Here is a 26,779-nt window from a genome sequence, read left to right on the forward strand (position 1 = left end):
TTGCCTGAACTTCCGCTTCCTTCTTGTCTTAGAGGAAGTGGGTAGTGACAGGATGTTGGTTGTACATGACCAAAAAAGGGAGGAAGGATAAAAAGTGGTTGGGCTCGCTCTTGGGTCAGATTCTAACTGATTTTAAATTGAGGTGGGTTTTTTTCCCTTGTATATTCCTTGCCTCTGCCCTGCCATTTGGGGCGCTGGCAAGGGATTATTGGCAGATTTGATTGCCTGGCTTTTTTTGTTGTGTTTTGAGACAGTGTTTCACTGTGTAGCTCCCTTGGGTGGCCCATAACTTCCTGAGATCCTATTCCTGCGTCCCAGCTGCTTTCCCACTCTGTAAGGGTGGGTATGAATGCAGAAGTGTCTCATGCTATCTTAATGATGGATACCACTTTAAGGCCAGTAAACTGATCTTAGGTTGGCAAACCCTCAGTTTATGATCCTTGAAATTCCTGCCTGCTTGGGATTGAGATAAAGTTGGATTGGGCTGGTCTGCGCTGCCCTGAGGGCAGCGAGACCTACAATGGACTGGAGGAAACTAGCCAGATCCTTAGTCTAGGCAGTGGACTTGGCTGTCAGCCGACCTCAAGGATAAGAAAAGAAAAAGCATGAGGAGTTAAACATTGTCTCATATGGCAGAAACCATGGAGGCCATCAGAGTGAATACCTAGAGGGTGTTAGGACTGTTTCCTAACCGAGCCTCTCTGCTGGTGCGAAAAACTCCAATCAAAACAGATTAGACCGATTCAAAAATGCCCACATTTAGTGAATGCCACGCTCTTGGGTGGCTGGGAGCATGGCAGGGGAAGACAGAGAAACCCATGTTTTTTTCCAGCGCGAGCCTAATTACGCTGTGGGAGTGGTCGTGACCCTCGCTGGGGAGGGGTCAGCCCTTGGCAGGCTGGGAATTGGATTCCGAACCAGGGTAATTCCCAGGCCAGGGGCTGGGGTGACACAACTCAATAATATTACAGAGGGGGCACAGCGTTCTATACAGGCAGTTCCCACCAGCTTCTGGCCTAAGGGCATTGTAGCTATGGGCCATGCAGATCATGAACATGTAGATTACTCCGGGGCTGAAGAGACTGCCCAGCGGGGATGGGTCCTTGCTGCCAGGCTTTGAAGGCCTGAGTTCAGAACCTACATGGTGGAATAGAGAATGACTGGCACAAGTGCCCTCTGACCTGCACAGGCACATGACTCATGGGCACCCCCACCACTAAACAGAGGTAAGCACAGGAGCAGATCCACTGCCCTGAGACTTCCGTGAGCCCGGAGTACCAGCGTGTATGCCACACTGAGAGCTCAGCCAACAAGTGACCAAAACTCAGATCTGATGTGTGACGAATGCAGGAGACTTATGTCCAACACGTGAACTTTTTCAAAACCAAAGTGAAGCCCTGTGGAACGATCAAGTGCATGTGTATATATGTGTGTGTGTGTGTGTGTGTTTCTGAATACTTACAGAGTGCGCACACACAGAAGCACACGTGTATGAACGGTGTACACAGCAACCACACTCAATTCAGTGCAGCTGCAAGTAGGTTGTTCAAGGTTTTAGGATAAATGTTCTGCTAGTCAGCTTTTAATACGGGGCCCATGGGCAGGAGGGCCAGCTCAGTGGGTAAGAGCACTGGCTGCTCTAGAGGACTGGGGTTTTGTTCCCAGCCCACACAGGCAGTTCACAACTGTAACTCCAGCTCCAGGGGATGCAACACTTTCCTCTGACCTCCTTGGGCACTAGGCACATCTGTGGCCCATATACATACATGCAGGCAGAACACACACATAATAGCTGGGCGGTGATGGCGCACACCTTTAATCCCAGCACTCGGGAGGCAGAGGTACGCGGATCTCTGGGAGTTCGAGGCCAGCCTGGTGTACAAGAGCTAGTTCCAGGACAGGCACCAAAGCTATAGAGAAACCCTGTCTCGAAAAACCAAAAAAAAAAAAAAAAAAAACCACACACACACATAAAATCTAAAACAAAACACAAGCTAGCAAAATCCAGAACAACAAAAACATCCCTTGCTCTAAAGCGTGCCTTTAGCCAGAAGCAAAAATTGGGTCTGCACTGGGGTAGAGATATTACAGGCGACGTGAAGCTTTAAGTGGTAGTCATTTGATCCATTTGTTATTATCTCTAGCAGGATGGGTTCCCGCTAGAGTCGGCTGATGCTTACCTTGTGGCTTACTGACAGAAATCCACTTTCAGGCTGGGGAAAAAGCTGAATGCGAGTGTGCTTCCCTGGCATGCTGGAGGCCAACCCACAGCACCGCCAGGGAAAAAAGGAAGAAAGAAAACAAACCTTAGGGCTCAGTAAAATGCTTGCTGTGCAAGCGTGAGGATCTGAGTTCGGATCCCCAGCACCCACGTGAAAAACTGAGTGCCTGGCAACATGAGTTAGTGATCCCAGCTCTGGGGAGACAGGCAGATTCCCAGAGCTCACAGGCCAGCCACCCTACCAGAATCGGTTAGGGACCCTGTCTGACGGAGTGCAGTGGAGGGCTCTCAAAGAAGACACCCAATTGCTCTTCCGTGGCCACATACACAAAATGAATTTCTCCCCCTATGGAATAAAATGATCTGCGGGCCAGAAGTTGCCATACCAATAGGTTGTGTTTCCCAGTCAGTGCGGTGGCGACTAAGGATTGTCGCCCTCAGCCCCGCAGGCGGCGGGCCAGTCAGTCTTACACAAGAATAAGGGGGATGGATTCAGCGATGACCAAGGAAGAGGATAGAAAATAGAGCCAGGACTGAGGCGAATGTTAACTGGGAACCACAGGACCCTAAACACAAAAGGGAAACCAGAAAGTCGTGTGGTTCTCGGTGTCCATCAAGGTAATTACTGAGGAAAAGAACAGTTACTGTATGTCAGGAACTGGCCGCTGACCACCAGCCCATTCGCATGTTGAACTGTCCGTCCTAATGGGATGGTATTAGGAAATAGGGACTTGGGAAAGTGGTTCAGGGCATGAGGATGGGAGCCCTTATAATGGGATTTGTGTCCTTATAAAAGTGACCCTAGAGAGTCATGTCTACCCGATTAAGATATAAGAAAGGGCGGTGAAAGGGGCCTTTACCAGTCCCCAACTGTGCTGGCTCCTGGATCCGACCTGTAAGAATGTTCATGGCATCTAAGCCACCCAGTCTGTGAGCTTTGTAACGACAGAGCAAAGGCGCCAGCAGGTGTGCCTCTTATGAGCCGTATGCTCTGCTAAAGCCGAAAGCTGGCCTCTTCTGAGCATCACCACCACCAGAGTTCGCATCTGAGAATTCCTCCACAGGCTTGTTCTGAATGCTTGGAGGTAGGGGCTGCCTGGTTGGATCAGGTCACTGAATGCTGGGGCGGCGGTGGGGGTTGAAGGTTATGCCTTCCCCCTGCTTCTGGTCTAGCTCTCTCTACTTCCTAATCCGCCACTGTGTGAACAACTGTGGCCTCGTGTTCCCACTGCCATGCCTTCTCTGCCTGCTGGACCAAGTGAGGCAGAGTATTTGTCCCTTAAGTTGGTTCTGTCGGGATGTCACGGTGACGTGACAGTCGGTTCTACACCCAGTGATACCTGCCTCTGCAGGGGGTTCAAGTTTTCTTCTGGATGATATTGGTGGAGAGGGGCAGAGAATCAGCCACTCCTGTGGGCCTTCTGTGTTTCAGGGGTCTCCAGGCAGAGAGGAAGCCAGGTGGTCCCACCTCTTCTACTTCCTCCCAGCCTGGTTTGGTTTCCATCATTTTAGCTGGGCCCAGCTCTCAGGATAGCCGATGAGCTAAAGGGTCTCTTTGGTGGTCCCAGATAAGCTACCCCAGATCATTGCAAACTTGCCTGAATTCTGTGTGAATAAAATAAAGCCCTGTTTCGAATAAGTTAATCATTCTTAGATGTTGATTCCCTATTCAGAAGGCAAATTCCTTATACCTGAGGAGATTCTTCAGCTTTCCCACGGGAGCTGTTGGCACCTGGCATTTGGGTCACAAGGATTGGTTGTTGGTGCCAAGGCTTGATGCGGTGAGCAGACATGGACGTAAGCCGAGCTGCGGGGTTTGGATGAGAGGTTCAGGGTCCACTCACTAAGCTTATGCTATGTGGAAAAAGCAGCTCCCTCAACTGGGTCATGCATGCTCAATGCCAGAGCCTCGCCGCCTGGGCTTGGTCCCATCTGGCCCCCAGCAGAAGGGTGTGCATATGGCAGTCTGACTATGTTCCTCACCCCAGGACTGCTGCCCAGAGGCTGTTGCAGACGTGGTAACTGAGGCTGCTACCCTGAGGAAGACTCGTGTTATTGCTAGCTTGGCTGCTTAGTGATGTAATAGTGTCTCCCACATGGCTGACTCCGGCTCTTCCTCCCTTTCTGCAGTGTTGGGTCCTGGCAGCTCCTTGACATTTGGTCCCGATGTCTGTAGAGCATGGACCACAGGCTCTCTCCACTTCCCTGTGCTCTCAGCAGTTCTGGGACGTTATCGGCTTCCTTTTATGGCTGTGTGAGTTCAGACACTAACTTCCTCTTCTAGGTGGAGATGATCTGACGGTCTTGAGGCCCAAAATGGATGCTAGACAGAAAACAAAACAAGTCAATCTCCTGCTTGTGCATCTGCCAATCGCCCACTTCCCTGACCGCCACCTTTCCTAGGGAGGCCAGCCATGATGTCAGGCTAACCTTTCCCCAATACACCCTACTCTTTTCACTGGATTGTGGAAAAAAAACAAACAAGGAATGACCCTGACTATAACGAAGCAATTGAAATGAACACAGAATGACTATTGTGCCCTGCCCTTTGCTCAGTGCCTAGGAAAATTACACCAGAAGTTAGTCCTCCCCAACACACACACACACACACACACACACACACACACACACACATTGCTGTCCTTGGGTACACAGGTCTCATGCAAACAAATCGTTTTTATTGCTCGAATGACAAATCCAACTCAAGCAGGCTGTAGCAGGATTCAGCAGGGCTGGGCTGAAGGTGAGAAGTGAGGTGACCTCACAGCTCTCCTGTGGAAAATCAACACCTGACCAAGCCACAGGAACCTCCTGTACCAGCAAGATTGGCCTCACTGGTTCAGAAGATCTGGACCAGAGTCCTCGAGGCTGGATTGTACTGGACGGGAGTTCTCTGTGTCAGCTCACAGACGCTGCTGATGGAAAGGGGCAAAGCCAGGACAAGACAGTAGCAAAGCTCAGTCATTCTTGCCACACTTCTCTGATGAAAAGTTATACTTTGATTCTCCTCCCAGAGGCCAGATGTGGCATTGAATGTGAGTGTGCCCAGCACTTGGGAGGTGGAGGCAAGCTGAGGCTGTCCTGATCTAAATGAGACCCTGTCTCGAAAACCTCATATATGTGTGTGTGTGTGTGTGTTCGTCAAGACAGGGTTTCTTTGTGTAGCCCTGGCTGTCCTGAAACTCACTCTGTACACCAGGCTGGCCTCAAACTCATAGAGATCCACCTGCCTCTGCCTCCCAAGTGCTGGGATAAAAGATATCACTGCCTGGCCAAGATTTTTTAAGTTTTTTATTGTGTGTGTGTCTGTGTGTAATGAGCAAGCCTTATGCATGTGGGTGCCCTCAGAAACCATAAGGGGGCACCAAACCCCCTGAATCTGGATTTACAGGCAGTTGTAAGCCAGCTGGCACAGGTGTTGTAAACCTACCTGGGATTCTCTGAGGCATGCCAGAGGAGAGAGGGCAGTTACAGCCTCTCAGACCCTTGGGCCATGGCCACAGGGCTGCATCCGTGCAGAAGGAACCAACCAGCCAGCAAGGTCAAAGTGTAAGCCAAGAGTCCCAGCCAGATGGAGCTGGCTGCTGGGGACTTGGTCCTGTTTTCTCCTGGAAGCTTCAGCGTGCATTTCTCTCCTTTTAAGGCGAGTCCTTGTTGAAGGAGACTCTATCCTGCTTCCACCAATTCCCTCAGGGCATCTTCTAAGCTTCAAGTAATCTACAGTTGAGCTACTTCCCAGGCCAGGGAGGCCTCCTCTTCTACAGAGATAGACCTCTGATTCTTTCCCAGAGGAAAAGGAGTGCGCATTTTGTGCCCAAGCTCTCCGTTAGATATAATCTCCTGGCTCCACTCCTGCTAATGCTGTCTCCACCAGCCTTTGGCCGCTCTGTCCCTTCAGATGCAAATCAGACCCATACTGGTCCTCTTTAAACTTCCCACAGCTTTGGGCCCAGTCCATCTGGACCCTGCACAGCCTCTCCAGCCTTTCCAGAGCCCAGGCCTCCTAAACTGGGCCTCTCTGCTATCTTCCACCATACAGCCAACCTATCTGCTTCCTCCTAAGTCTTTTAAAATAAACATACACTGTTTTAACAGATGCTTTTTTTTTTTTTTTTTTGGTTTTCTAAATATTTAGTAATTAGGGCTGGGAATTTGCTCCTTCCTGAGCAGTACTCTGAGTCCTAGCATCAGAGGCCATAGCAATGAGGTACAGTTCTGACGCTGTGGTTGGGAGCTGAGGGTAACAGTTCTTGACCACAACTGGAAGAGGTTAGCATCAGACCCAGGCTTGAGCAGGTGGGGCAGATGAGGGAGCAGCTAGATAGGAGTGCAGGCTGAGACAGGACAGGACAGGACACTAAAACACCCATAAGGCCCAACCTCAGGTGGGTAGAGGGGTGGGACTGGAGAGGATGGGACTGGAGGGCATGAGGCTGGAGAGGGGTGGGGGTGGGGCCAGAGAGGGTGGGGCCAGAGAGGGGCGGGGCTGGAGAGGGGTGGGGCCGGAGGGGTGGTGCTAGAGAGGGTGGGACTGGAGAGGGTGGGACTGGAGAGGGTGGGTCTGAAGTGAAAAGAGACATCTAGAGGGAAAGACAGGGTGATGAGTTGTTGTCCAGGTTTCTGTCCTGCCTAGTTCCTGCAATCATTAAGTCCCAAAGAAATCACACAGAGGTCTACATTAGTTATAAACTGATTGGCCCATTAGCTCAGGCTTCTTATTAACTCTTTTGCTTTTTCGAGACAGGGTTTCTCTGTGGTTTTGGAGCCTGTCCTGGAACTAGCTCTTGTAGACCAGGCTGGTCTTGAACTCACAGAGATTTTTTTTTTCCAATTAATTATGCATACAGACGTCATTCACACAGCACATACACAGACAGCACAGAGACATTCATACACAAGCACAGAGACACAGACAGACACACAGTACATTACTCACTTACCTGGGACTCGAACCGGCGACCTCGGGCTCTGCGGACGGCGTCCCAATCCTCTCAGGCAGCTCTCTGACCGTTTTCTTATTAACTCTTATAACTTATATAGCCCATTATTCTTGTCTGTGTTAGCCATGTGGCTCAGTACCTTCTTCAGTGGAGCAGTCACGTCTTGCTTCTTCTGTGATCAGGTCAGTACTGCACAATCTGCTTCCTTCCTCCCAGAATTCTCCTATTCTCATTGACCCACCTATACTTCCTGCCTGGCTACTGGCCAATCAGCATTTATTTAAAATATAATTGACAGAATACAGACCAATTGTTTCATACCAATGAGTCCTGCAGCTGACCTCCTGTCAGGTACTCAGGTCATTCCATCCCCTCCCCCACTCCTCCCAGGTCTCTCCAAACACTGTCTGCTCCCTGGTCTGTTTGCTTCTAGCTTTGCTGAAACCCCGAAGTTCATTCTACTTTTGCACCGGGTGATAAAAGTGTTCTTTTTCTTGGAAAAGACTGAGAATTTGGGAGAGAAAAAGAAACGTCCACTCCCAAGACACTTCCAGGCTGAGGTTAAGGAAGAGGGACACAGAGCCTGGCCCCAAATCGCAGACTAGGGAGTGAGGAAGGATGTAGCCATCTGGTGGGAACCGGTCAGGAATCCCCACTTTCTCATTCTACCCCTAAGCCTTGAGCTCTGAGCCCCGAGCTGGCACCCCTACACAATGAGTTTGTGCACAGGGATACCTGCTTGTTTCACAGTGGTAGCTGAGGGAAAAAAAAAAAAATCAAAAAAAAAAAAAAAACAAAAACAAAAAAACAAAAAACACAAGAGTATCAGGCCAGGAAGAATAAGGCCAGTTCAAATCAACGAGGCCACCATCTTGACTTCTGGTTACCCTCCTGTTTTATAAATGAGACAGATCAAAGGGATTCAACTCTTCCTAGGCCTCTGGGGCAGGAGTTACTCACTGTTAAATACACTGAACACTATGCTGAATGTCCCTGGGAATATCTGTCAAGCTTGGTTAAGTCTTTTTTCTTCTTTTGAAAACATTTTCAGCCGGGCGGTGGTGGCACACGCCTTTAATCCCAGCACTCGGGAGGCAGAGGCAAGAGGATCTCTGTGAGTTCGAGGTCAGCCTGGTCTACAAGAGCTAGTTCCAGGACAGGAACCAAAAGCTACGGAGAAACCCTGTCTCGAAAAATCAAAAAAAAAAAAAAAAAAAAAAGAAAACATTTTCACTACATTTTGATATGTGGGGGTCACCTCATGTATGCCATGGCACATGTGTGGCAGTCAGGGGACAACTTAAAGGAGCTGGGTTCTCTCCTACCTGGGAATGGAACTCAGGGTGTCTGACTTTGGTGCAGGCCCCTCTACCTGCTGAACCATCTCTCCATGGCCTTTTTTTCTTATTCAGTTTTTATTTATAATCATAAACTTACTCCTCAATCCAGCTAGACGTGGAGGGGAATGAGGGAAATGAGACATCAAAGGAACTCCAGTCTTCGTAAAAGCAAAAAGATTATGGGATGCTTTGAGGAGCTGGGGTGGAGGGTTCTCTCCTGAGCTACTGAAGGAATGGTCCAATAGTTAAGATGCAGTAGAGTCAAAAGTAATAGAGCTGTCCATGGTCAGCAGCAATGCATTAGAGTTGTCCACGATCAGCAGTGGTGCACTAGAGCTGTCCATGGCCAGCAGTGGTGCATTAGAACTGTCCACAGTGTCAACAATGGTGCATTAGAGCTGTCCACGGTCAGCAGTGGTGCATTAGAACTGTCCACAGTGTCAACAATGGTGCATTAGAGCTGTCCACGGTCAGCAGTGGTGCATTAGAGCTGTCCACGGTCAGCAGCGGTGCATTAGAGTTGTCCACGGTCAGCAGTGGTGCACTAGAGCTGTCCATGGCCAGCAGTGGTGCATCAGAGTTGTCCACGATCAGCAGTGGTGCATTAGAGTTGTCCACGGTCAGCAGAGGTGCATCAGAGTTGTCCATGGTCAGCAGTGGTGCATCAGAGTTGTCCACGGTCAGCAGTTAGAGTTGTCCACGGTCAGCAGTGGTGCATCAGAGTTGTCCACGGTCAGCAGTTAGAGTTGTCCACGATCAGCAGTTAGAGCTGTCCATGGTCAGCAGTGGTGCATTAGAGTTGTCCACGGTCAGCAGCAGTGCATTAGAGCTGTCCATGGTGTCAGCAATGGTGCATTAGAGCTGTTCACAACCAGCATTGGTACCTATCTTGCTAGCCCTGTCATTCCTGGGCCCAAATTGCTCCATGGCTTCCACGATGCTCACGCCTTCCATTGCTTTCCCAGAGACCACATGATTGCCATCCAACCAGTTACTCAGGCTTAGCAGTAAGATGAAAAACCATGTTTGTGGTCTGGAATTTGCATGAACAAGGTGCCAAGACTGGATTCTTCAGGATGTAGTTATCATCAGCAAATGTCTCACCGTAGCAAGTCCATACTGACCACCAGTGTCATGGCCTGGGAAGTCATCGTCCTGGCATGTGAGTCATGGAGTTAATATGTGAAAGGAGGGGCCTTTCTAACCAAATCCTCTCTGGCCAATGTTCAGAGCACAGACATTTTCTGTTGTCTTTGCAATTTTGTCTGCAAACAGCTCACAGGAGCAATGCTGAGGAGCCCAGTGGGGTTGGCCAGGGACACAGCTAAAAGCTATAGGAGGCAGCAGTGTCTGCAAAGCCCTCCCCACCACCTCTCCCTTTGGGGGGGTCTCACATACACCAGGCTGGCCTCGAACTTGCCGTGTAGCCAAGGATGACGTGCTTCTGCCTCCAGAGTGCTGGGATCTTACAGGAGTGCGCCAGCGTACCTATTTTATGCAACCCTGGGCACTGAAACCAGGGCTTTTGTGTATTAGGCAAGCACTCTGTCAATCCAGCTGCAGCCCTCCTCCCCCGTCCTGTTTAATCTCCTTCTGCAAGAGCCTTTGACTTTGTCTGCTGTGCTGTAGGCAAGCCCATAGATGCTCCCACTGAGCTCAGTGGCCTTGAGGAGGGGAACTGTACACAGAGCTGTACTCGGGTCACAAGGGACATCGTCATGATAGCCATTCAAGACACAACTCTGACTACAGGAGGCCTTGCTTCATGCCCATGTGACTTCACCTAGGCAATACTAGATTAGATGAAATTTATTTATTTAATGTGTATGGGCGTTTTGTCTATATAGATATCTGTGTACCGTGTACCTGTTTGGTACTCAAAGAGACCAGAAGAAGGCATTGGAGGCCCTAGGACAGGAGTTAGAGACATTGTAAGCAGCCATATAGATATTGGGAATTGAACTCTGGATATCTGTAAGGGCAGCCAGTGCTCTTAACTGCTGAGCCATTTCTCCAGCCACTTGGATGAATTTTAAGAGGCTTGTGGGCAGCTACACCCTGCCTTGAGGAAGAGACTGTTCAAGCAAGTCCAAAGGAATAAGAACGCTCCCCTAGTGTTTCAGAGAAAAGTTTGTGGCTAACAAATGGATTATGATTGACAGGTAGGAGGGCTGTACCTATACTTCACAGTGGCTGGCCTTGATATGAGCTTGGTGGCTCACACCTATAACCCTAGCACTTGGGGAGTGAGGCAGGAAGGTAGCCCATGAGGTCAAAGCCATCTTAGGCTACCAAGCAAAACTCTGTCTCTCAAAAGAAAAAAAAATTCAAATAGATTGTTTAGGCCACACAGGACTGGTGACCTAAGTCTGGATCTTTGAGCCCACATAAAAGCTGCAACAATGGTGCGCGTCTGTAATCACAACGCTCCTGGGGTGAGAGGGAGATGGAGACAAGAGTCTGCTGGAGGCTCGAGGGCCAGCCAGCTTGGAATACATAGCACCTTGGCAAACACCAGACACCTGCCTCAAACAAGGGGCAGGAGAGGCCCAACACCCAAGGCTGTCCTCTGACCAGCTCAGGCACTCTGCGACATCCACAGACCTGTACTCAAACACCCATCACACACACTCACACAAAAATGAGTGCATGAACAAACACAAATATTAAAACAGAAAGAACAAAACCCAGGAAACAGATCTGTAGCTGGTACCAGCTAGCAGTGACAATATTTGTGGCCCACATATTCCTCATGGCTAAACACCCAGGCTGTGCCATTCACACCCCACCCCCAGCAGCATTTTCCAGTCTGTCACAAAGAAAACTAAAACCCATGAAACTGATTACCCATTGACCTCACCCTCCTTCCTACACAACAGAAGCTGCACGTTACCAGAGAGTGCCTGGGAGCCTTCTGGAACTCCAGGCTCTGCTGACCAGTTGGAGATGCCCTCCTGTGCTGTCCCCAGACGTCTTTTCTTGCCTACCCATGATCATGGATGGAGATGGCAAAGCCCGTGGGCAGAGAGTGGCTGCAGCTGCAGAGGAACCGAGGAGAGGAGGAAGCGGCAGGCTCAATCGCGGGACTTTCAGAAAGAGGCCAATGCCAAAGAGCAGAGCATGTGGACGCTAGACCACCCCAGAGCAGCAACGGCTATTTGGTTGACACACACACACGCACGCACGCACACACAAAGCATGATTTCAGTCTGTGAATGTTAACTCATCATAAGTAGGCTCACATCTTTACTCATCAAAATAGGAGTCATTGCAACCAACGTGTTTTTTTGCCAATGGTAAATAAATGTTTATTCCTGGAGTGTAAAAAACGCGTACTTTGGGATTTGTCGAATCCCTGGAAAGCACTTCCTGCGCCTTGACGTTGTAGGAGCCTTTTCCTCACGCCAGGCAGTCAAGATGCTTCAAGAAGTGGCCATTGGCTTGTTTACAACAGGTCTGGCGACCATGTGGAGGAGGCAAAGGCTTAGCTATTGACTGCCCTGTGCTATTGTTATAGAGTGATTAGGTTCTCTGGAATGAGCCAAGTGGCTGCTGGCAGTGAGGTGTTCAGGGGCCCTCTGCGGCACTGACAGACCTCTCAGATGCAAAGTCCCTCGGGATTCAGGAAGCTATAGAGGGTTAGACCATCAGACAGTGAGCAAGATGGGTTTTGTTTTTTGATTCAAGTTTTGCTTTGAAGTGCCTTCATGTTCTCTCTGTCCATCCATTGAGGTGGTCACGGTGCTGTTTGTTTGTTTGTTTGCTGTTTAAGGAGGTTTCATTTGTTTGTTTGTTTCATGGGGTCTCTCTATGCTGTCCTAGAACTTATGAAGTATCCACCAGAGGGGACTACTCAGACATGGGTTTAAGCCAATAGAAAGTGTTCATTCGCTGGCCAGCAGCTACACTGAGTGTTCCGGAACCCAGTGTACTCCTGAGCCTTTCTCAGGTGAGTTTTTAAGTACAAAAAAAAACACATTCTGGGTTGACATAGTTCAGTTCACAAGAGCAGTCAGCCAGAAGAGGAACTATAGAACCCAAAAGCCAAGGTTAACATGTTCAGAGACTTTCCGGGACTACAGACGTTGATGGATCGGGTCTTTGTTTTGTTTTGGCAGGTGGTGCTGTCTTTGTGCTGAGTTTAATGATTCGATTCGAATGGCACTCCTCCATGGAGTCAGTTGTCTGGGGCCTGTTAGGGAGCTCACTATGTAGACCAAGCTGACCTTGACCTCACCGAGGTCTGCCAGCCTCTGCAGATCCCTAGTGCTGGGATCACAGGTGTGTCACTGCTCCTGGCATGGATGCTGGCTGTATACAACCCACTAAATGTTATAATCGGACTTACAAATCATTCATTGTTGCTTAGTATAAGAGAGGAGAAGGGGTGAGAGATGGCCAGCTCTCGGCACTAGCTGCTCTGGCAGAGGACTTGGGTTCACTTCGCAGCATCCTTATAGCAGTGCATAGTTGTCTACAACTCAGTCCCAGGGACCTGACGCCCTACTCTGGTCTCCTCAGGCAACAGGCAGACATGGGGTGTACACACCTATATTCAGACAGTTCCATGCATAAAATAAAAACAAATACACCTTTTAAAAATTAATTATTTTATTTATATGAGTATTTTGTCTGGATGTGTGTCTGGGTACCATGTGCATTTCCGGTGCCCAAGGAGACCGGAAGAGTGTATGGGATGCTTTAGGACTGGAGTTGGGAGCTGCTGTGTGGGTGCTGGGAACTGAACCCACGTCTGCCTACACTCTGCAAGTCACAAGTGCAGCTGCGGTCTTAGCCGTTGATTCATCTCTTCAGTCCAGATAAATAAAGGAGGAGAAGAGAAAGAAGGGGAGGAGAAGGGAGGGAGAGAAGATGAAAGCTGAAAGGAAGATTCTTAACATCTTCGGTCAGCTCACAAGGTCCTCCACCCCGTGTGAGGTTTTTTTCACCGTTCCAGTGTGATTTGAATGCTGAACCATTTTTGATTGGTCCACGATGCTCTTCGGAAATTTCTTCTGCAGCTGTAAGATCAGCTTTGAGGCTTGCTCTCAGTCGGACACTGTTAACCTGCAGCTGCCGGCCACTATGGTCCTCACCTCCAAGTCTCACAGCAGCTCTGAAAGTCTTCTCCAGCCATCACTGCCTGTTCAGCAGCAGCTCTGGGACCAAAGGCGGTGCTGATGCTGGGAGCCAGCTCTATTGCTTTACAGTCATTTTGAACTCCAATAAGGCAAGTTTGCATCGTTTTCATAGCATAAAATAAATATAAGAAAACAAGTAGGGGGCTGGAGAGATGGCTCAGCGGTTAAGAGCATCGTCTGCTCTTCCAAAGGTCCTGAGTTCAATTCCCAGCAACCACATGGTGGCTCACAACCATCTGTAATGAGATCTGGTGCCCTTTTCTGGCCTGCAGGCATACATACAGACAGAACATTGTAAACATAGTAAATAAATAAATTTATTAAAAAAAAAGAAAACAAGTAGGGAGTCATTAAGAAACATAAGTTGAGAGATGTTCACTAAAATGATGAATGAACATAATTTCATTTATTGAGAATGCCTATCAAGCAGGGATATTCAATAACACAAAACCTGCAAATATGCTGGGCTATAGTGGTGCACACCTTTAATCAGAGGCAGAGGCAGGCGAACCTCTGTGAATTTGAGGCCAGCCTGGCTACAGAGTTCCAGGACAGCCAGGACTGTTTCACAGAGAAAACCTGTCTCAAAAAAAAAAAAAAAAAAAAAAAAAAAAAAGGTAGATTATTTCCTGATTTTTTTTTTTTTTGAGAAATCAGTATGGAGACTTCTCAGAAAAGTAGGGAACAATTTACCTCAAGACCCAGCAATATTGTTGTTAAGTATATAACCAAAACATGTTCAATCATACCAGTAACAAGGACATGTGCTCAACTGTGTTCATAGCAGCATTATTTGTAATAGCAAGAACCTGGAAACAACCTAGATGGTTCTCAACATAGAACGGATAAAGAAAATGTGGTACATTTACACAATGGAGTACTACACAGCTGTAAAAAATAATGACATCTTGAAATTTGCAGGCAAATGGATGGATCTAGAAAAAAAATCATATTGAGTGGGGTAACCCAGAGCCAGAAAGAGAAATATAATATGTATTCACGCATAAGTGGCTTTTAGACATAGAGCAAAGAAAAACAAGCCTACAGGTCACAACCCCAGAGAGTGTAGACAACAAAGAGGACCCTGAGAGAGACACACATGGATCTACATAGGAAGGTGAAAAAGACAAGATCTCCTGAGTAAATTGGGAGCATGGGGGTCATGGGAGAAAGTAGAAGGGGAGACGGGAGGAAAGGAGAGGAGTGGAGAAAAGTGTATAACTCAATTAAAAACAACAACAACAAAAAGGCTATATTGCCCGGCAGTGGTGGCGCACACCTTTTATCCCAGCACTCAGGAGGCAGAAGCAGGCGGATCTCTGTGAGTTCGAGGCCATCCTGGTCTATAAGAGCTAGCTCCAGGACAGGTTCCAAAGCTACAGAGAAACCCTGTCTTGAAAAAACAAACAAAACCCCCCTATATTTAGACTTACTACTAAAAAACAAAAAACCCTACAATTACTTTTGTTCTAAGAACCAAGGCTGGGCTGCAGCTGTAGCTTAGCTGGTTGATAGTTTTCCTACATACTCAAGCCCCCAGGTTTAATTCCCTGCACCACATAAATTAGACACTTGAGGTATACCTGTAACCTCAGCATCCGGGTCACCGAGGCAGGAGGAGTGATAAGGCTCTACCCTCTAGAGTTTGGAGCCATAAGCCTCCAAGTTGTTCTCAAGGGCCCAGAACTGCCATCCCCAAGAAAGTCTGTCTTTTGTACATTGGGGATTTTCATTCAGACAAGGCAAAAGGCCCCTAGCCAGTTGTTTTGGTACCCAGCTCGTAGTTACACATTCTGGTTTCCTACTCACCATTACCAGGATAATTTACAGTTTCCATGGCAACCCCTAGACTTGAGCAAATACGGTCATCAGGAAGGAGGAGATTGGCTTAGCGCAGATGGGCTGTCAGAGGGTAATGGTGCCTGCCCCTCTAACCCGACCACTTGAGTTCCAGCCCCAGATCTCGTGTGAAGGTGGAAGGAGAGAATTGCCTCAACCAAGTTTTTCTCTGACCTCCGAGTGCTGCGACACATGTGCTCACACACATCATACACACACACAAGACCAACACTCAGTGTGTCAGTCAGGGCCTCCAAAGGAGCACAACTGGAAGGATGAATATACACGTGATTTATTATATATGGATATATATAAGAGAGTGTGCATGTGTGTGTGTTTGGTCGTTCGAGATAAGGTTTCTCTGTGTAGCCTGGCTGTCCTGGGACTCACTCTGTAGACCAGGTAGACCTCGAACTCAGAGATCCACGTGCCTCTGCCTCTCAAGTGTTGGGATTAGAGGCGTGCACCTCCGGCTATATACGATTGATTAGAGAGACTCCAGCTGGGTTCTGGATAGTCCAACAATGGCAGTCTCACTATGGGAAGGCCAAGAATCCTGTTTGTCAAGGAGGCTGCACATCTTCGCAATCCCAGTCTGGTTCTGGAGTCCTGAAAGATTCCTAAGGAGCTACCGTCTTCTGTCAATACCAGAATCCCTAAGGACCCGGTCCTAGTACCAAGGAAAGCCTCAGCAACAGGATAGACGAGCTTGCCGCTGAGATTGAGGACAAGCAGGCAAAAAGCAAACGCTTCCTTCTTCCACTTCCTCTTAAGTGGGCTGCCACCCAGAAGGTGTGGCCCAGATTTAGGGTGTGATTGTTCACCTCAAGTGATCAAGAAAACCCCTCACAGGCATGCGTGCCCAGTTACTTGGGGTTTAGTTGATTCCGGCTGTAGTCAAGATGACAACCAAGATTAGCTATCACACTCAATACTTTTTTTTCTTTTCTTTTCTTTTTTTTTTTTTTTTTGGTTTTTCGAGACAGGGTTTCTCTGTGGTTTTGGAGCCTGTCCTGGAACTAACTCTTGTAGACCAGGCTGGTCTCGAACTCACAGAGATCCGCCTGCCTCTGCCTCCCAAGTGCTGGGATTAAAGGCGTGTGCCACCACCGCCCGGCTTCAATACTTTTTTTTTAAAAAAAATTCTTAATCTGGAAAAGCCCTATGCGTCCTTCCTTCTTTTAAACCCGCCTGGCCCTGCCTAGCCTAAGAAAGCCGGAGCTATCATTTCTTTCATCTGCTGGTGGGATGTGTACTTGCTAACCTGTCTGTCCGACAGACTTGAAAGGTCTTGCCTGTACCTGAGTAAAACTCCCTTTCTGCTTAAATAACCTTTTGTTGGGAGAGCTCTGTTAAAGAATTTGGGATTCAGCTGGACAAGGATGGAGCACAGCTGCTGTGCCAAGACCTGCCTTCCACACCGGGCAGTCAGGCAGCAGATGTGAACAAGAGGCGGTTGACTTGGTGATCTGCCCAGGCAGCCCAGCCGGGTATCCTGAGACGACACACAGTGAACTCGTGTGACCTGCGCTTTGGAAGTTCATTCCAAATTGACTGTATGTCCCCTCACCCTCACTCACTAAGTCCTGGCACTTAGTAGGAACCCTTAGGACATCTGTCACTTGTATGAGCCAGGGAGCAAACCAAGCCGCCCTTCGCACTCCCCAGTTCATCCCTGGCCTGTGCTGCGAACCAGCAAACTAGGCCACATGCCTGACCCAGTTTTTCCAGTGCAACCTGCCAAGCCCCGGGGGCAGCAGTGGGGCCAGAGCCAGCGTCCATGGTGACTCTTCTCCGCATTCTCCTGGGACAGAGGCCTTCCAGATCTGCCCAGCTAGATTCGTGTGGGGCGGAGGAGGAAGGGGCCTATTTCAGGGAGGCTGGAAGTGGGTCTCCATGCAGCACTGCCCTCTAGTGGCCAGAAACGGATTGAAAGGTTTATGATCACTCACTGAATGACCGTGCTGTGCTGTTAGAAACTTAGGTAGACACACACGACTTTCACAGAGTCAGAATTTGTTAAACGCCAAAACAAACAAACAAACACACACACACGTGACGGTGGTTCCATGAGTGGCAACTTGCCAAGCCATCCCAATTTCTCTTGACAGTTGGTAAAGGCAAGCACAGATTCTTTTATTCTGATCTTAATTACTTAAAAATGTATTATTATTTTGATAAGTTTAAAGTTGGCACCTTTAATTTTTTTCTTTTTCTTTTTCTTTTTTTGTTTTGGGGACAGACTTTCTCTGTGTAACCCTGGTTGTCCTGGAACTCATGCTGTAGACCGGGCTGGCCTTAAAACTTAGAGTTCCACCTGCCTCTGCCTCCCACGTGCTGGGATTCAAGGTGCGCACCACCACTGCCCAGCTTAAAATTTTTCTTATTTATTTGTTTATTTAATGTGTATAAGTATTTTGCCTGTATGTATGTCTGTGTACCACAAACATTCCTGATAGTTAAGGAGGTCAGAAGAGGGTGTTAAGTCCCTGAGACTGGAGTTACAGATGATGTTAGCCAGCATGTGGGTGCTGGGAACCCAACCCAGGTCCTCTAGACGAGCAGCCAGTACTTTTAACCACTGAGCCGTCTCTCCAGGTGAGGTGGTGCCATTTTACTCTTAGTGGTAGGTTATCACCTGTGCCGTGAGAGCAGGTGTTTACATGCCCAACAAGGTAGAGACGTCCTGCCTCTGTGTTTGCATTCGGCCTACAGCCAGACCCTGCTTGTAAAACGGAGCCACAAACTATGGCCTGCAAAATAAACACCACTTTAGCGGCCAGAGAGAAGATTCGGCGGTTCAGAGCACTGGCTGCGAGGGCCTGGGTTCGGTTCCAGGGAATGGTTCAGTGGCATCTAGAACCTTCACAGTGTTGTACAGCCTCACCTGCGGCAGCTCAAAGCGTGAATGCACACTGGAGCTAAAGGAGCCCCCAGACCCCGTCAGCAATCACCCCATCTGTAAGTCTGATTTCTGCCTCTATGGATTTGCCGATTCTGGACATTTTCTATAAACAGAACTGTCTCATAACTGTCCGCTTACGTCTCTTTAAAACGTCGTATTATTATTGTGTTGTTGGATGTGTGGCTTGCGCGTGTGCCTGGTGCACGTGTGGAGGCCGGAGGACAACTCGGTGGAGGTGGTTCTCTCTTCCACCTTGGCACAGGTCTCTGGGAGCCAACTCAGATCATCAGGCCTGAATCATAAATGCATTGACTGACTGAGCGCCTTCACCCAATGAGCCTTTACCCACAGGCTTTTCTTTGATGTTTTTGTCTCTTTCGTTTAGCATAACGCTCACAAGGTCTATTCATACTGTAGCATATGCGGGTGATCCACTCCTTTGAGAACGAGGGAAGATGCTGAGGATGGACCCCACACCCTCACCTACGCTATGCAGACCCTCTACTACTGAGCTCTAGTCCCAGTCTTCGCTTAGTCTTTCTTATGGCTGAGTAGCGTTCCATTGTGTGCATGTGCCACAATTTGTTTCTTCCTTTTACTGTAGCTTAAATATGAAATGTCTCTGCTGTGAAGGTTTGGGTCCTAGATGTGGAAGTGTTTGGGGAAGTGGAAGAAACTTTGGGGGTTGGGTCTGGTTGGAGAGGGCCGGTCACTAACAGCATGCCCAGAAAGATATTCCCTAGTGCCAAAGAAAATCCTTCCCACTTTTAAGTTGTTTTTCTCAAGGATTAATTGATTGTTCATTCATTGACAAGATGTCTGAGTGGCCTCCACCACGGGATCATGGTGAGCAAAGCTTCTGTGAACATCTTTAGAGGCCATTTTTGGTGTTGTTTGTGTTGAGAGAACCTTTCTCTGTGTAACAGTCCAGGCTGTCCCGGAACTGGCTCTGTAGATCAGGCTGGCCTCGAACTCACAGAGATCTGCCTGTCTCTGTCTCCAGGGAGGAACCAAACTGGAAGTTTTGGTCGCATGTGCCAAGAGGCCTGTGTCTTACAAGGGAACTCACGCCGCAAGGCACCAAAGCTGCGTGCCTCAGTAGTTCTGGTCTGGACGGCTGCTAGTTCCTAGTCCACCATGGGAGTTGGAAACATTGGTTCTGCTCTCAGCAGATGAGCCACAGGGAACATCAACTCCCGGACAAAAGAGATGGTCAAGACAGCAAAGGGCACCACGATCTTCCTGAAGCCCCCCTTGAATTTGCAGTGTCACCAGAAGGTGTGGCCCACAGTCAGCTTTCAGTATCCATCAAGGCGATCAGAACACTTCTTCAGGAGGGGCTTCCTCCTCGGGTGAGCCCTATTCTAACTTGTTTTAAACCATTTTAAACCATTGAAACCAACCATACAAGCATAGAAATAATATATCTTCCCAGTGAGCAATCACTCCAACACAAGGGAGTTGAATGAAGGAGAGGCCCTTTAGGGGCCCTTGTCTGGCTCAAAGAGGAGCTGGCCTCAAACTAAAGCTTTTACTAATTTATATATACCGGATGCTTACACATTCCACACTTCCTTAAATTCCTTTAAGGTCTCAGCCCCGCGTTACACTTTGAATAATTTAAATACAGACAAGAGACTACAAGTCTAGCAACTTGGGCAGATGGGAGATTTATAAAAGCAGATACCTTACCAGAATTATTTTAAGTACACCAGTGTTGTTCTTTTTTTCAAATAGTTACCTGGGTTATCTTGTGCACCTATCAGAATTCTGATTTTCTCAAGAAGAGAACTGGAGGTCAGTACTTATCAGTGGTCGTGACCCCAGACTGCCCCCGTGAGCTGCCCCTTAGAAGCATGTTCCTCAACGTGGGGATGGGGCTAACAGCTCGTGAATCCTGGTGAAGAAACATTCACACCCTAGCCTGAGAATCTCACTTGTCTCTAGCAGGCCTGGTTAGCAGGCTACTTTTCTTTGGAGGTATTTTGGAAGCATCATTCCCTTAGCTAAATTCCACTTTTATGCGACTCAATATCTCCTAAGCAAATTTGTGTGGTGATATTTTGTTTGTGTTTTAGAAACTAAAGTTTGCCTGGAGATCAGAGTGCAGAGCTAAGCCCCTGGAGATGCCAGGCACACACCTTTAATCCCAGGACTCCTCTGTTAGTTCAAGGCCACCCTGAGCTACACGAAGTTGATCCAGTCTATAAGAGAAGCAGAGCTCACACAAAGGTGAACCCAGCACTAGGGAGGTGGAGGCAGGAATGATATGGCTGGGCAGAGAGAGGAATATAAGATGGGAGGGGACAGGAGTTCTTTGCATTCTTTGGATGCAGTCTGAAGCAGTCAGTCAGAGGACACAGTCTGGGGACAGGATTGCCCTTGCAGTCTGCGGGTTCGGTAGAGGTAAAAGGTCTCTCTAGTGGCTGGCTGCACTGCTCCTCTGATCTCTCAGCTTTCACTCCCTAATATCCGACTCCGGGTTTTTATTAAGAACAACTGGAACCCGTGCTACAAATCTGTTAGTAAATCTAGTGAATCCTTTATGACATCAGTTCTATTGCTTGGCATTTCTTCTACCTCAATAATGGTTCCCCAATGGAATCCTCGACTGTACAATGGACCAGGGGACTGGGTGGAGCTGGGCGTTCATGACCCTCTGCTTTTTGACTGTGGATGCCATGACACCACCTGCCTCCTGTTCTTGTTGCTGTGACTTCCCAAAATGATGGACTGTAACCATCATCACTGGAACTCTGAGCTAAGAGTAGCGCTTTTCCTGTAAGTTAGTGTGTACATGTGTATGTGTGTGTGTGTGTGTGTGTGTGTGTGTGTGTGTGTGCTCGTTTTGTGTCTATATATGTGGGGAGTATGCACATGGGATATCATACCTGTGGAGGTCAGAGGTGTAGCCCATGCAGCTGATGGGAGTCTTTCTCTCCTACCACCATGTAGGTCCCAGGGATTGAACCCACGTCTTCAGACTTGGCTGCAAGCTCCTTTACCTACTGAGCCATCTTGCTGGTCCCCTAAGCTGTGTTTTCTACAGTGACAGGAAACAAAATGAAGACATTCTCCATGTTCTTCCTCTACCGTGGTGGAGAGAGGAACTGAGCACCACAAGGCTCTCTGTGTACCGGCTCTGTAGTGGCCTGAATTTCTCTTGTCTCTCAAAGCAGCATCCCTTCCTGGCTGCTGCCCCTGTCCTACTGAAGCCTTTGGTTAGCTTAGCTGAAGGGATCAGATACATTTCTTAGAATGACATCGGCCAGCAGAGAAGACAGAGAAGAGTGCCTGTCATGTAGAGTAGGATTTGGGGTGTCTTGGGCTTCCCAGGAGCCTTTTGGGCCCTCTTGACTTCTGATCATTGGAGGTGATTTGAAATAAGTGAGGTGTGACTGCCCTCTTGAGAAAAATATAAATCTTAATTTATCCCAATTAATGGGATTTTCCACATGCTTTGTGGAAGAAACAGTTCTGTTTGGTTGTGGGGTGCCATCTTGAACTCCCCTGGGTTTTTCCTTTTTTTAAAGATTTATTTATTTTATGTATATGAGAGCTCTATCTGCATGTACGCCTTTATGCCAGAAGAGGGCATCAGATCCCACTAGATGCGGTTGTGAGTCACATGTGGTTGCTTGGAAATGAACTCAGGACCTTTTAACAGCTAAGTCATCTCTTCAACTCTCCTCCCCCACCTCCCTCCCTCTCTCTCGCGCTCTCTCTCTCTCTCTCTCTCTCTCTCACACACACACACACACACACACACACACACACGGAGTTTTAAGTACTATATTGCTTGCCTGCCTTTCTTTCCTCTCCACCCCACTCTCTCTATTTTGTGTGATTTTCTTGTCTTCAAACTTACTGTCTAGCCCAGGCTGGCCTTGAACTTGTGATCTTCTGTGCTCGGTCTTTCCAGTACTGGTATTAGCGGCATGTGAGGACTTCCAACCTAGTTTTAGTATGCTTTTTAAAAAATATTATTTATGTATATTTTATGTGTATTAAGTGTCTTGCCTGCAAGCATGTATGTGTACCATGTGCATGCAGTGCCCTCAGAGGCCAGAAGAGGGCGCCATGTGGTTGTGAAACACTACGTACTGAGTTTCAAGCCCAAGTCTTCTGCAAGAGCAGGCAGTGCTCAGCACTGCTGAGCCATCTCTCCAGCCCTACTTGATGAGGATGATGATGATGGTGTTGATGATGGTCGTGATGGTGAGGAGGAGGAGGAAGAAAAGGAGGGTGATGCTGGTTTTTCAGGACTGCATCCCACTGGATGGTCCAGGATGACCTTCTACTCTCTATCCTCCTGCCTCACCTTCCCAAGGGCTGGGATTATATCCAGCTTGAATTTCTTACAACCCCTCATACTGTTTTCCACAATAGCTGCCGCATTTCTCTACCCCTGCCCATAGGCACAAGAGTTCCGATGCTTTTAAATCACTTTTCTTTTTTTCGGAAAGTATTTTTAGATTTATGTGCATGAGTGTTTTGCCTGAATATACACACACACACCACATGTTTTCTAGGTGCCCAAGGAGGTCAGAGGAGGGCTTCCGATTCCTTGGACCTGGATGACAGTGAGAACCTGGGTCCTCCTCAAGAGCGGCAAATGCTCCTCTCCAGCGCTCTCTCTCTCTCTCTCTCTCTCTCTCTCTCTCTCTCTCTCTCTCTTTCTCTTTTGTGAGGGCCGGAAGCTGACTTCAGACTCACTATGTATCAGAAGACCATGAACCTATACGTCCCAAGTGTTTAGTGTCTCGTTCTGTGTCATCACTTCCAGCTTCAATTCTCCACTTTCTTTTTCTTTAAAAAATTATTAATTTTCTTATCATTGTTGTTTTTTTTTCAAGACAGGGTTTTTCTGTGCACCCCTGGAACTCGCTGTGTAGACCAGGCTGTCCTCAAACTCTCAGAGATCCACCTGCCTCTAAAGGCACACCCCACCCCACCCAGTATTTATTCAGTTTTTATGTGTGTGTGTGTGTGCACCATGGGTGTGCCTGGTGCCCAGGGAGGTCAGAAGAGGCATCTGATTGCCTGGCACTGGGTCTTCTGAACCAGCTGAGGGTGGCCATGGGGGCGCTAGGACCAAACCGGTGCTCTAAATCACTGAGCCATCTCTCCGTCCCCAGTTCTCCTCTTTTTTTAAGCAACTCCTGTTTCTCTCAGTGTCTGTGAGAGGGGATCTCAGCTCTTGTGGTTTGGTTTCTCATTTCCCTGGTGAATGGACCTACTAGACATCTTTTCAACTGCTCTTGTGGCGTGCAGGGTCAGAGGACAAGCTGATGGGGTTGGTCCGCTCCTCCCACCATATAGGCTCTAGGGATCAAATTCTGGTTGCCAGGCCTGTTCAGTACATGTGTACAGAGGAGCCATCTCCCAGGCCTTTGACCTATGCTCACAGGCCATTTGTAGATGTTCCTTGGATAAACGTCTGTTCAAGTTTCGAGTTGGGTTGTTTGAGTCTGCTGTTATTACTGAGGAGTCTGCGTGTGTTCAGGATATCAGTGTCTGACCAGATAAGCGATTTGCAAGGTATCTTTTCCTGGTCTCTGAGTTGCCTTTTCACCGTGGCTTGTGTCCTTTGAAACATTCCATGGAGATCACTTTAAAGGTAGAAGTCATCCCCGTGGGGCGGTGGAGTGAGGGGAAGGGATTTCTGCCCAAGGGAGTAGCTGAAAACACAGGAGGGTTGCAGGCTTCTGCTTAGAGAGATGGGGCGCTATGGCTTATCTGTGGGAAGCAGTTTATGGTGTGCTAGCTCATCTCTCTGGGGTATTCCCCACAGAGCGTGAGCTGTTCCAGAACAGAGCCTTTTACACTGTTTTGGGTTCTTTGTCTCCTTATAGGGTGACTTGTGTTCTCATTGGTTAGTTTAAACTTCGGGGCAGTGAGGCTGCAAAGGGAGGGGGAAGGGAAGAGGAGGAAGAGGTTTGCAGAACAGACACGGATGGGCCTGCCAGACACCAGACTGCCTTCCTGCTCTTCCCCTCGGCTCTGGGAGAGGGAGGGGCTGCCACAGGCCAGCGATCTCATACAGGATAAAAAGTGGGGAAGGGCGGAGACCATTTTGTCCCAAGGATTTAGTGGCAGCCCCTATCAGTTTAGACTGATTCTGGTCCATGATTTAGGAGACTGGGTGAGCCCACATTCCACCCTCCTCCCTTACATACCTAACTTTACTTTGTGGGGCAATAGAGGAGGGCAGCTCCGAGAGAACTGGATTCTGACTGCCACCCCCATCCCCCCAACATCTTAGCTACCAGAGTCTATAAGGTTTTCTTAGGAAATAGCACAATTATGCCAAACTAGAGGAGGTGAATATAGTCTGAGTTGTGGAAAAAACTGGTATATTCTAAACAACCCCTTCCCCCAAACTATAAAGCATCTGAAGGCCTTCTGAGCTCAGCTTAGACCAGCGTCTCAGCGGGTAGGCTGCCTCAGTAAGTAGTTAGACTCACTGGCTGCGAGGGATGGGGACATTAGAGAACCATAGTGGCCACAGGATTCCTGCCCCCTGAGGCATATTGCTAACCTTAGAACAGCCTCTCAGAGTATAGACCCCCACAACATCAGGAGAATCTAGTTTTAATTCAAAGTGACAGTTACAGTGGTCAGATAGAATGGCGGAGTACCAGCTGTTCTCCAGGAAGTTCCTGAAGTGACCCACCCCTCTGCCAAGCCTGCTGCTTTCCCTCCTGAAGTGGGTGGGGCCTGAGCATGCCTGACGTCAGCTCCTGAGCGGCAGCCTCTGCGTGGTCCTGACCTCCAGTTGTTTAGGGAGGGAAGGCCATTCGTTCAGAATGGAGTTTGGAGATTGGAATATGCTCTGGTGGCAGGGTTTGACACTCAAAGCTGGAACCCTTTCAGCTAGCACCAGTGCCCAGTTGGCAGAACTCAGCTCTGGCAGGGGCTTTGAAGCCCAGCAAAGGAAAAGGAGTAACTATCTTTGTGGATTCTAAATGTGCGTCCGGGGCACTGTGTGCACAGGGGCCGTCCGGAGAGAGGGGACTCTTGGCAACCTCAGGGGCTCCCTCGATTGATTAGATGCAGCTCTGCTCCCCCAGGACTTTGAAGTTCCACACTGCCGAGGCTACTGGAGTAGAGTATTATGGATAATGCTGTCCTGTCCTGTGGGATGCTCAGGGAATTCCCTAACAGCCCCAGCTTTTAGGAAGGCTTTGGAGGACTCACCCGGCCACTAGGGTGTATCTCAGACTGTACGCTGGGGTGTCCTCTGGACCACCTTCACCTAATGGGCAGGAGGACTCTAGGAGCCATTTGGGCACACCTAGAAGTTTTCACACATGGAAGTTACACTTGCTCCCCTCTCTTCGGTGGAACATTTCCAGGTCGTGGGGTCCTTACTTCCCTAGTCAACCACAGGGCATGCCTTCCCCTGGTGACTGTCTTGAGACTGGCCAGAGGGAACAACAGGAAAGAAAAACCTACTGGGGGACTCAGCACACACCTGGGGGGTGAGGGGCAACTTAGAGTGGACATCTTGGAAGAAAGACACACGGAAAGGCCTCCTTGTCCTAGCAGAATGTAAGTTCGCTTATTATTTCAAGATGGAGGGCTAAGTACTTACCAAAGGAGTATTTAGGACTTAAGGAATGGACAACTGGTCTGGAACACATTTTCCAACTGCATACCTCAACTTTACCTTGGGAGAGGGAACGCAGCAGGCCCAACAAGGACGGTTAGCTATCTTCATCCAGATGGGGCCAGAGCTATTTTGAGGCCAAAGGTCAACTCTTCTAAAGGCTCAGGCAAGGATTACTAACATCATTATGGAGGGAACACACTCCCTCCGGAAAATAGATCCCATGGCTGTGATAGCACGGCCTGGGTTTTCACTGCCCGTGTTCCCCGGGAGTGTCTGGCTAAAGTTTTAGGAAGCTCAGTGGATGTAGGAAAGGTAATACGGGCATCCTGGACTGGCCTTTGTCTCGCCCTCCCAAGTCCAGCCCACCCTGCTGGAGTTCTGGTCCCACTCCTTGGTGCCTCCCAGAGTCTTGTTCCTCCGAGGTTTCCCTCCCTGGTCCGCGGTGCAGGGGGTGTTGGAGGTTGTCCTGGGCCCACATTCCTCTCGCTTCCCGCCATTGTCCCGAGTTCCTGTGGCCTCGCCACTCTCCCCGGGCCGCCCCCAGCTGCGGACAGTGGTGACTCATTTCCTTTCTTCCTAGTGACTTAATCTTGCCCCCAAGCAGGGCCAGTACCTTTTCATGTTGCTGAGACTCGGTGCGTGGCAAGGCGCTTCCCACCCGGCAGGGGGCGCCAAAAGCCTGCAGGGCGGCCTGCAGGAGCCGCAGACCTGTCATGGTCGTCTTGGTCTGGGCTGGGGAAACCAAGAGACCTGGGGTATTCCGATTGGGATTGTTTCT

The sequence above is a fragment of the Microtus oregoni genome, unplaced genomic scaffold (assembly GCF_018167655.1).
Source record: "Microtus oregoni isolate MIOR12 unplaced genomic scaffold, Mior012 000015F_ref0000493, whole genome shotgun sequence".
NCBI lineage: Eukaryota > Metazoa > Chordata > Mammalia > Rodentia > Cricetidae > Microtus > Microtus oregoni.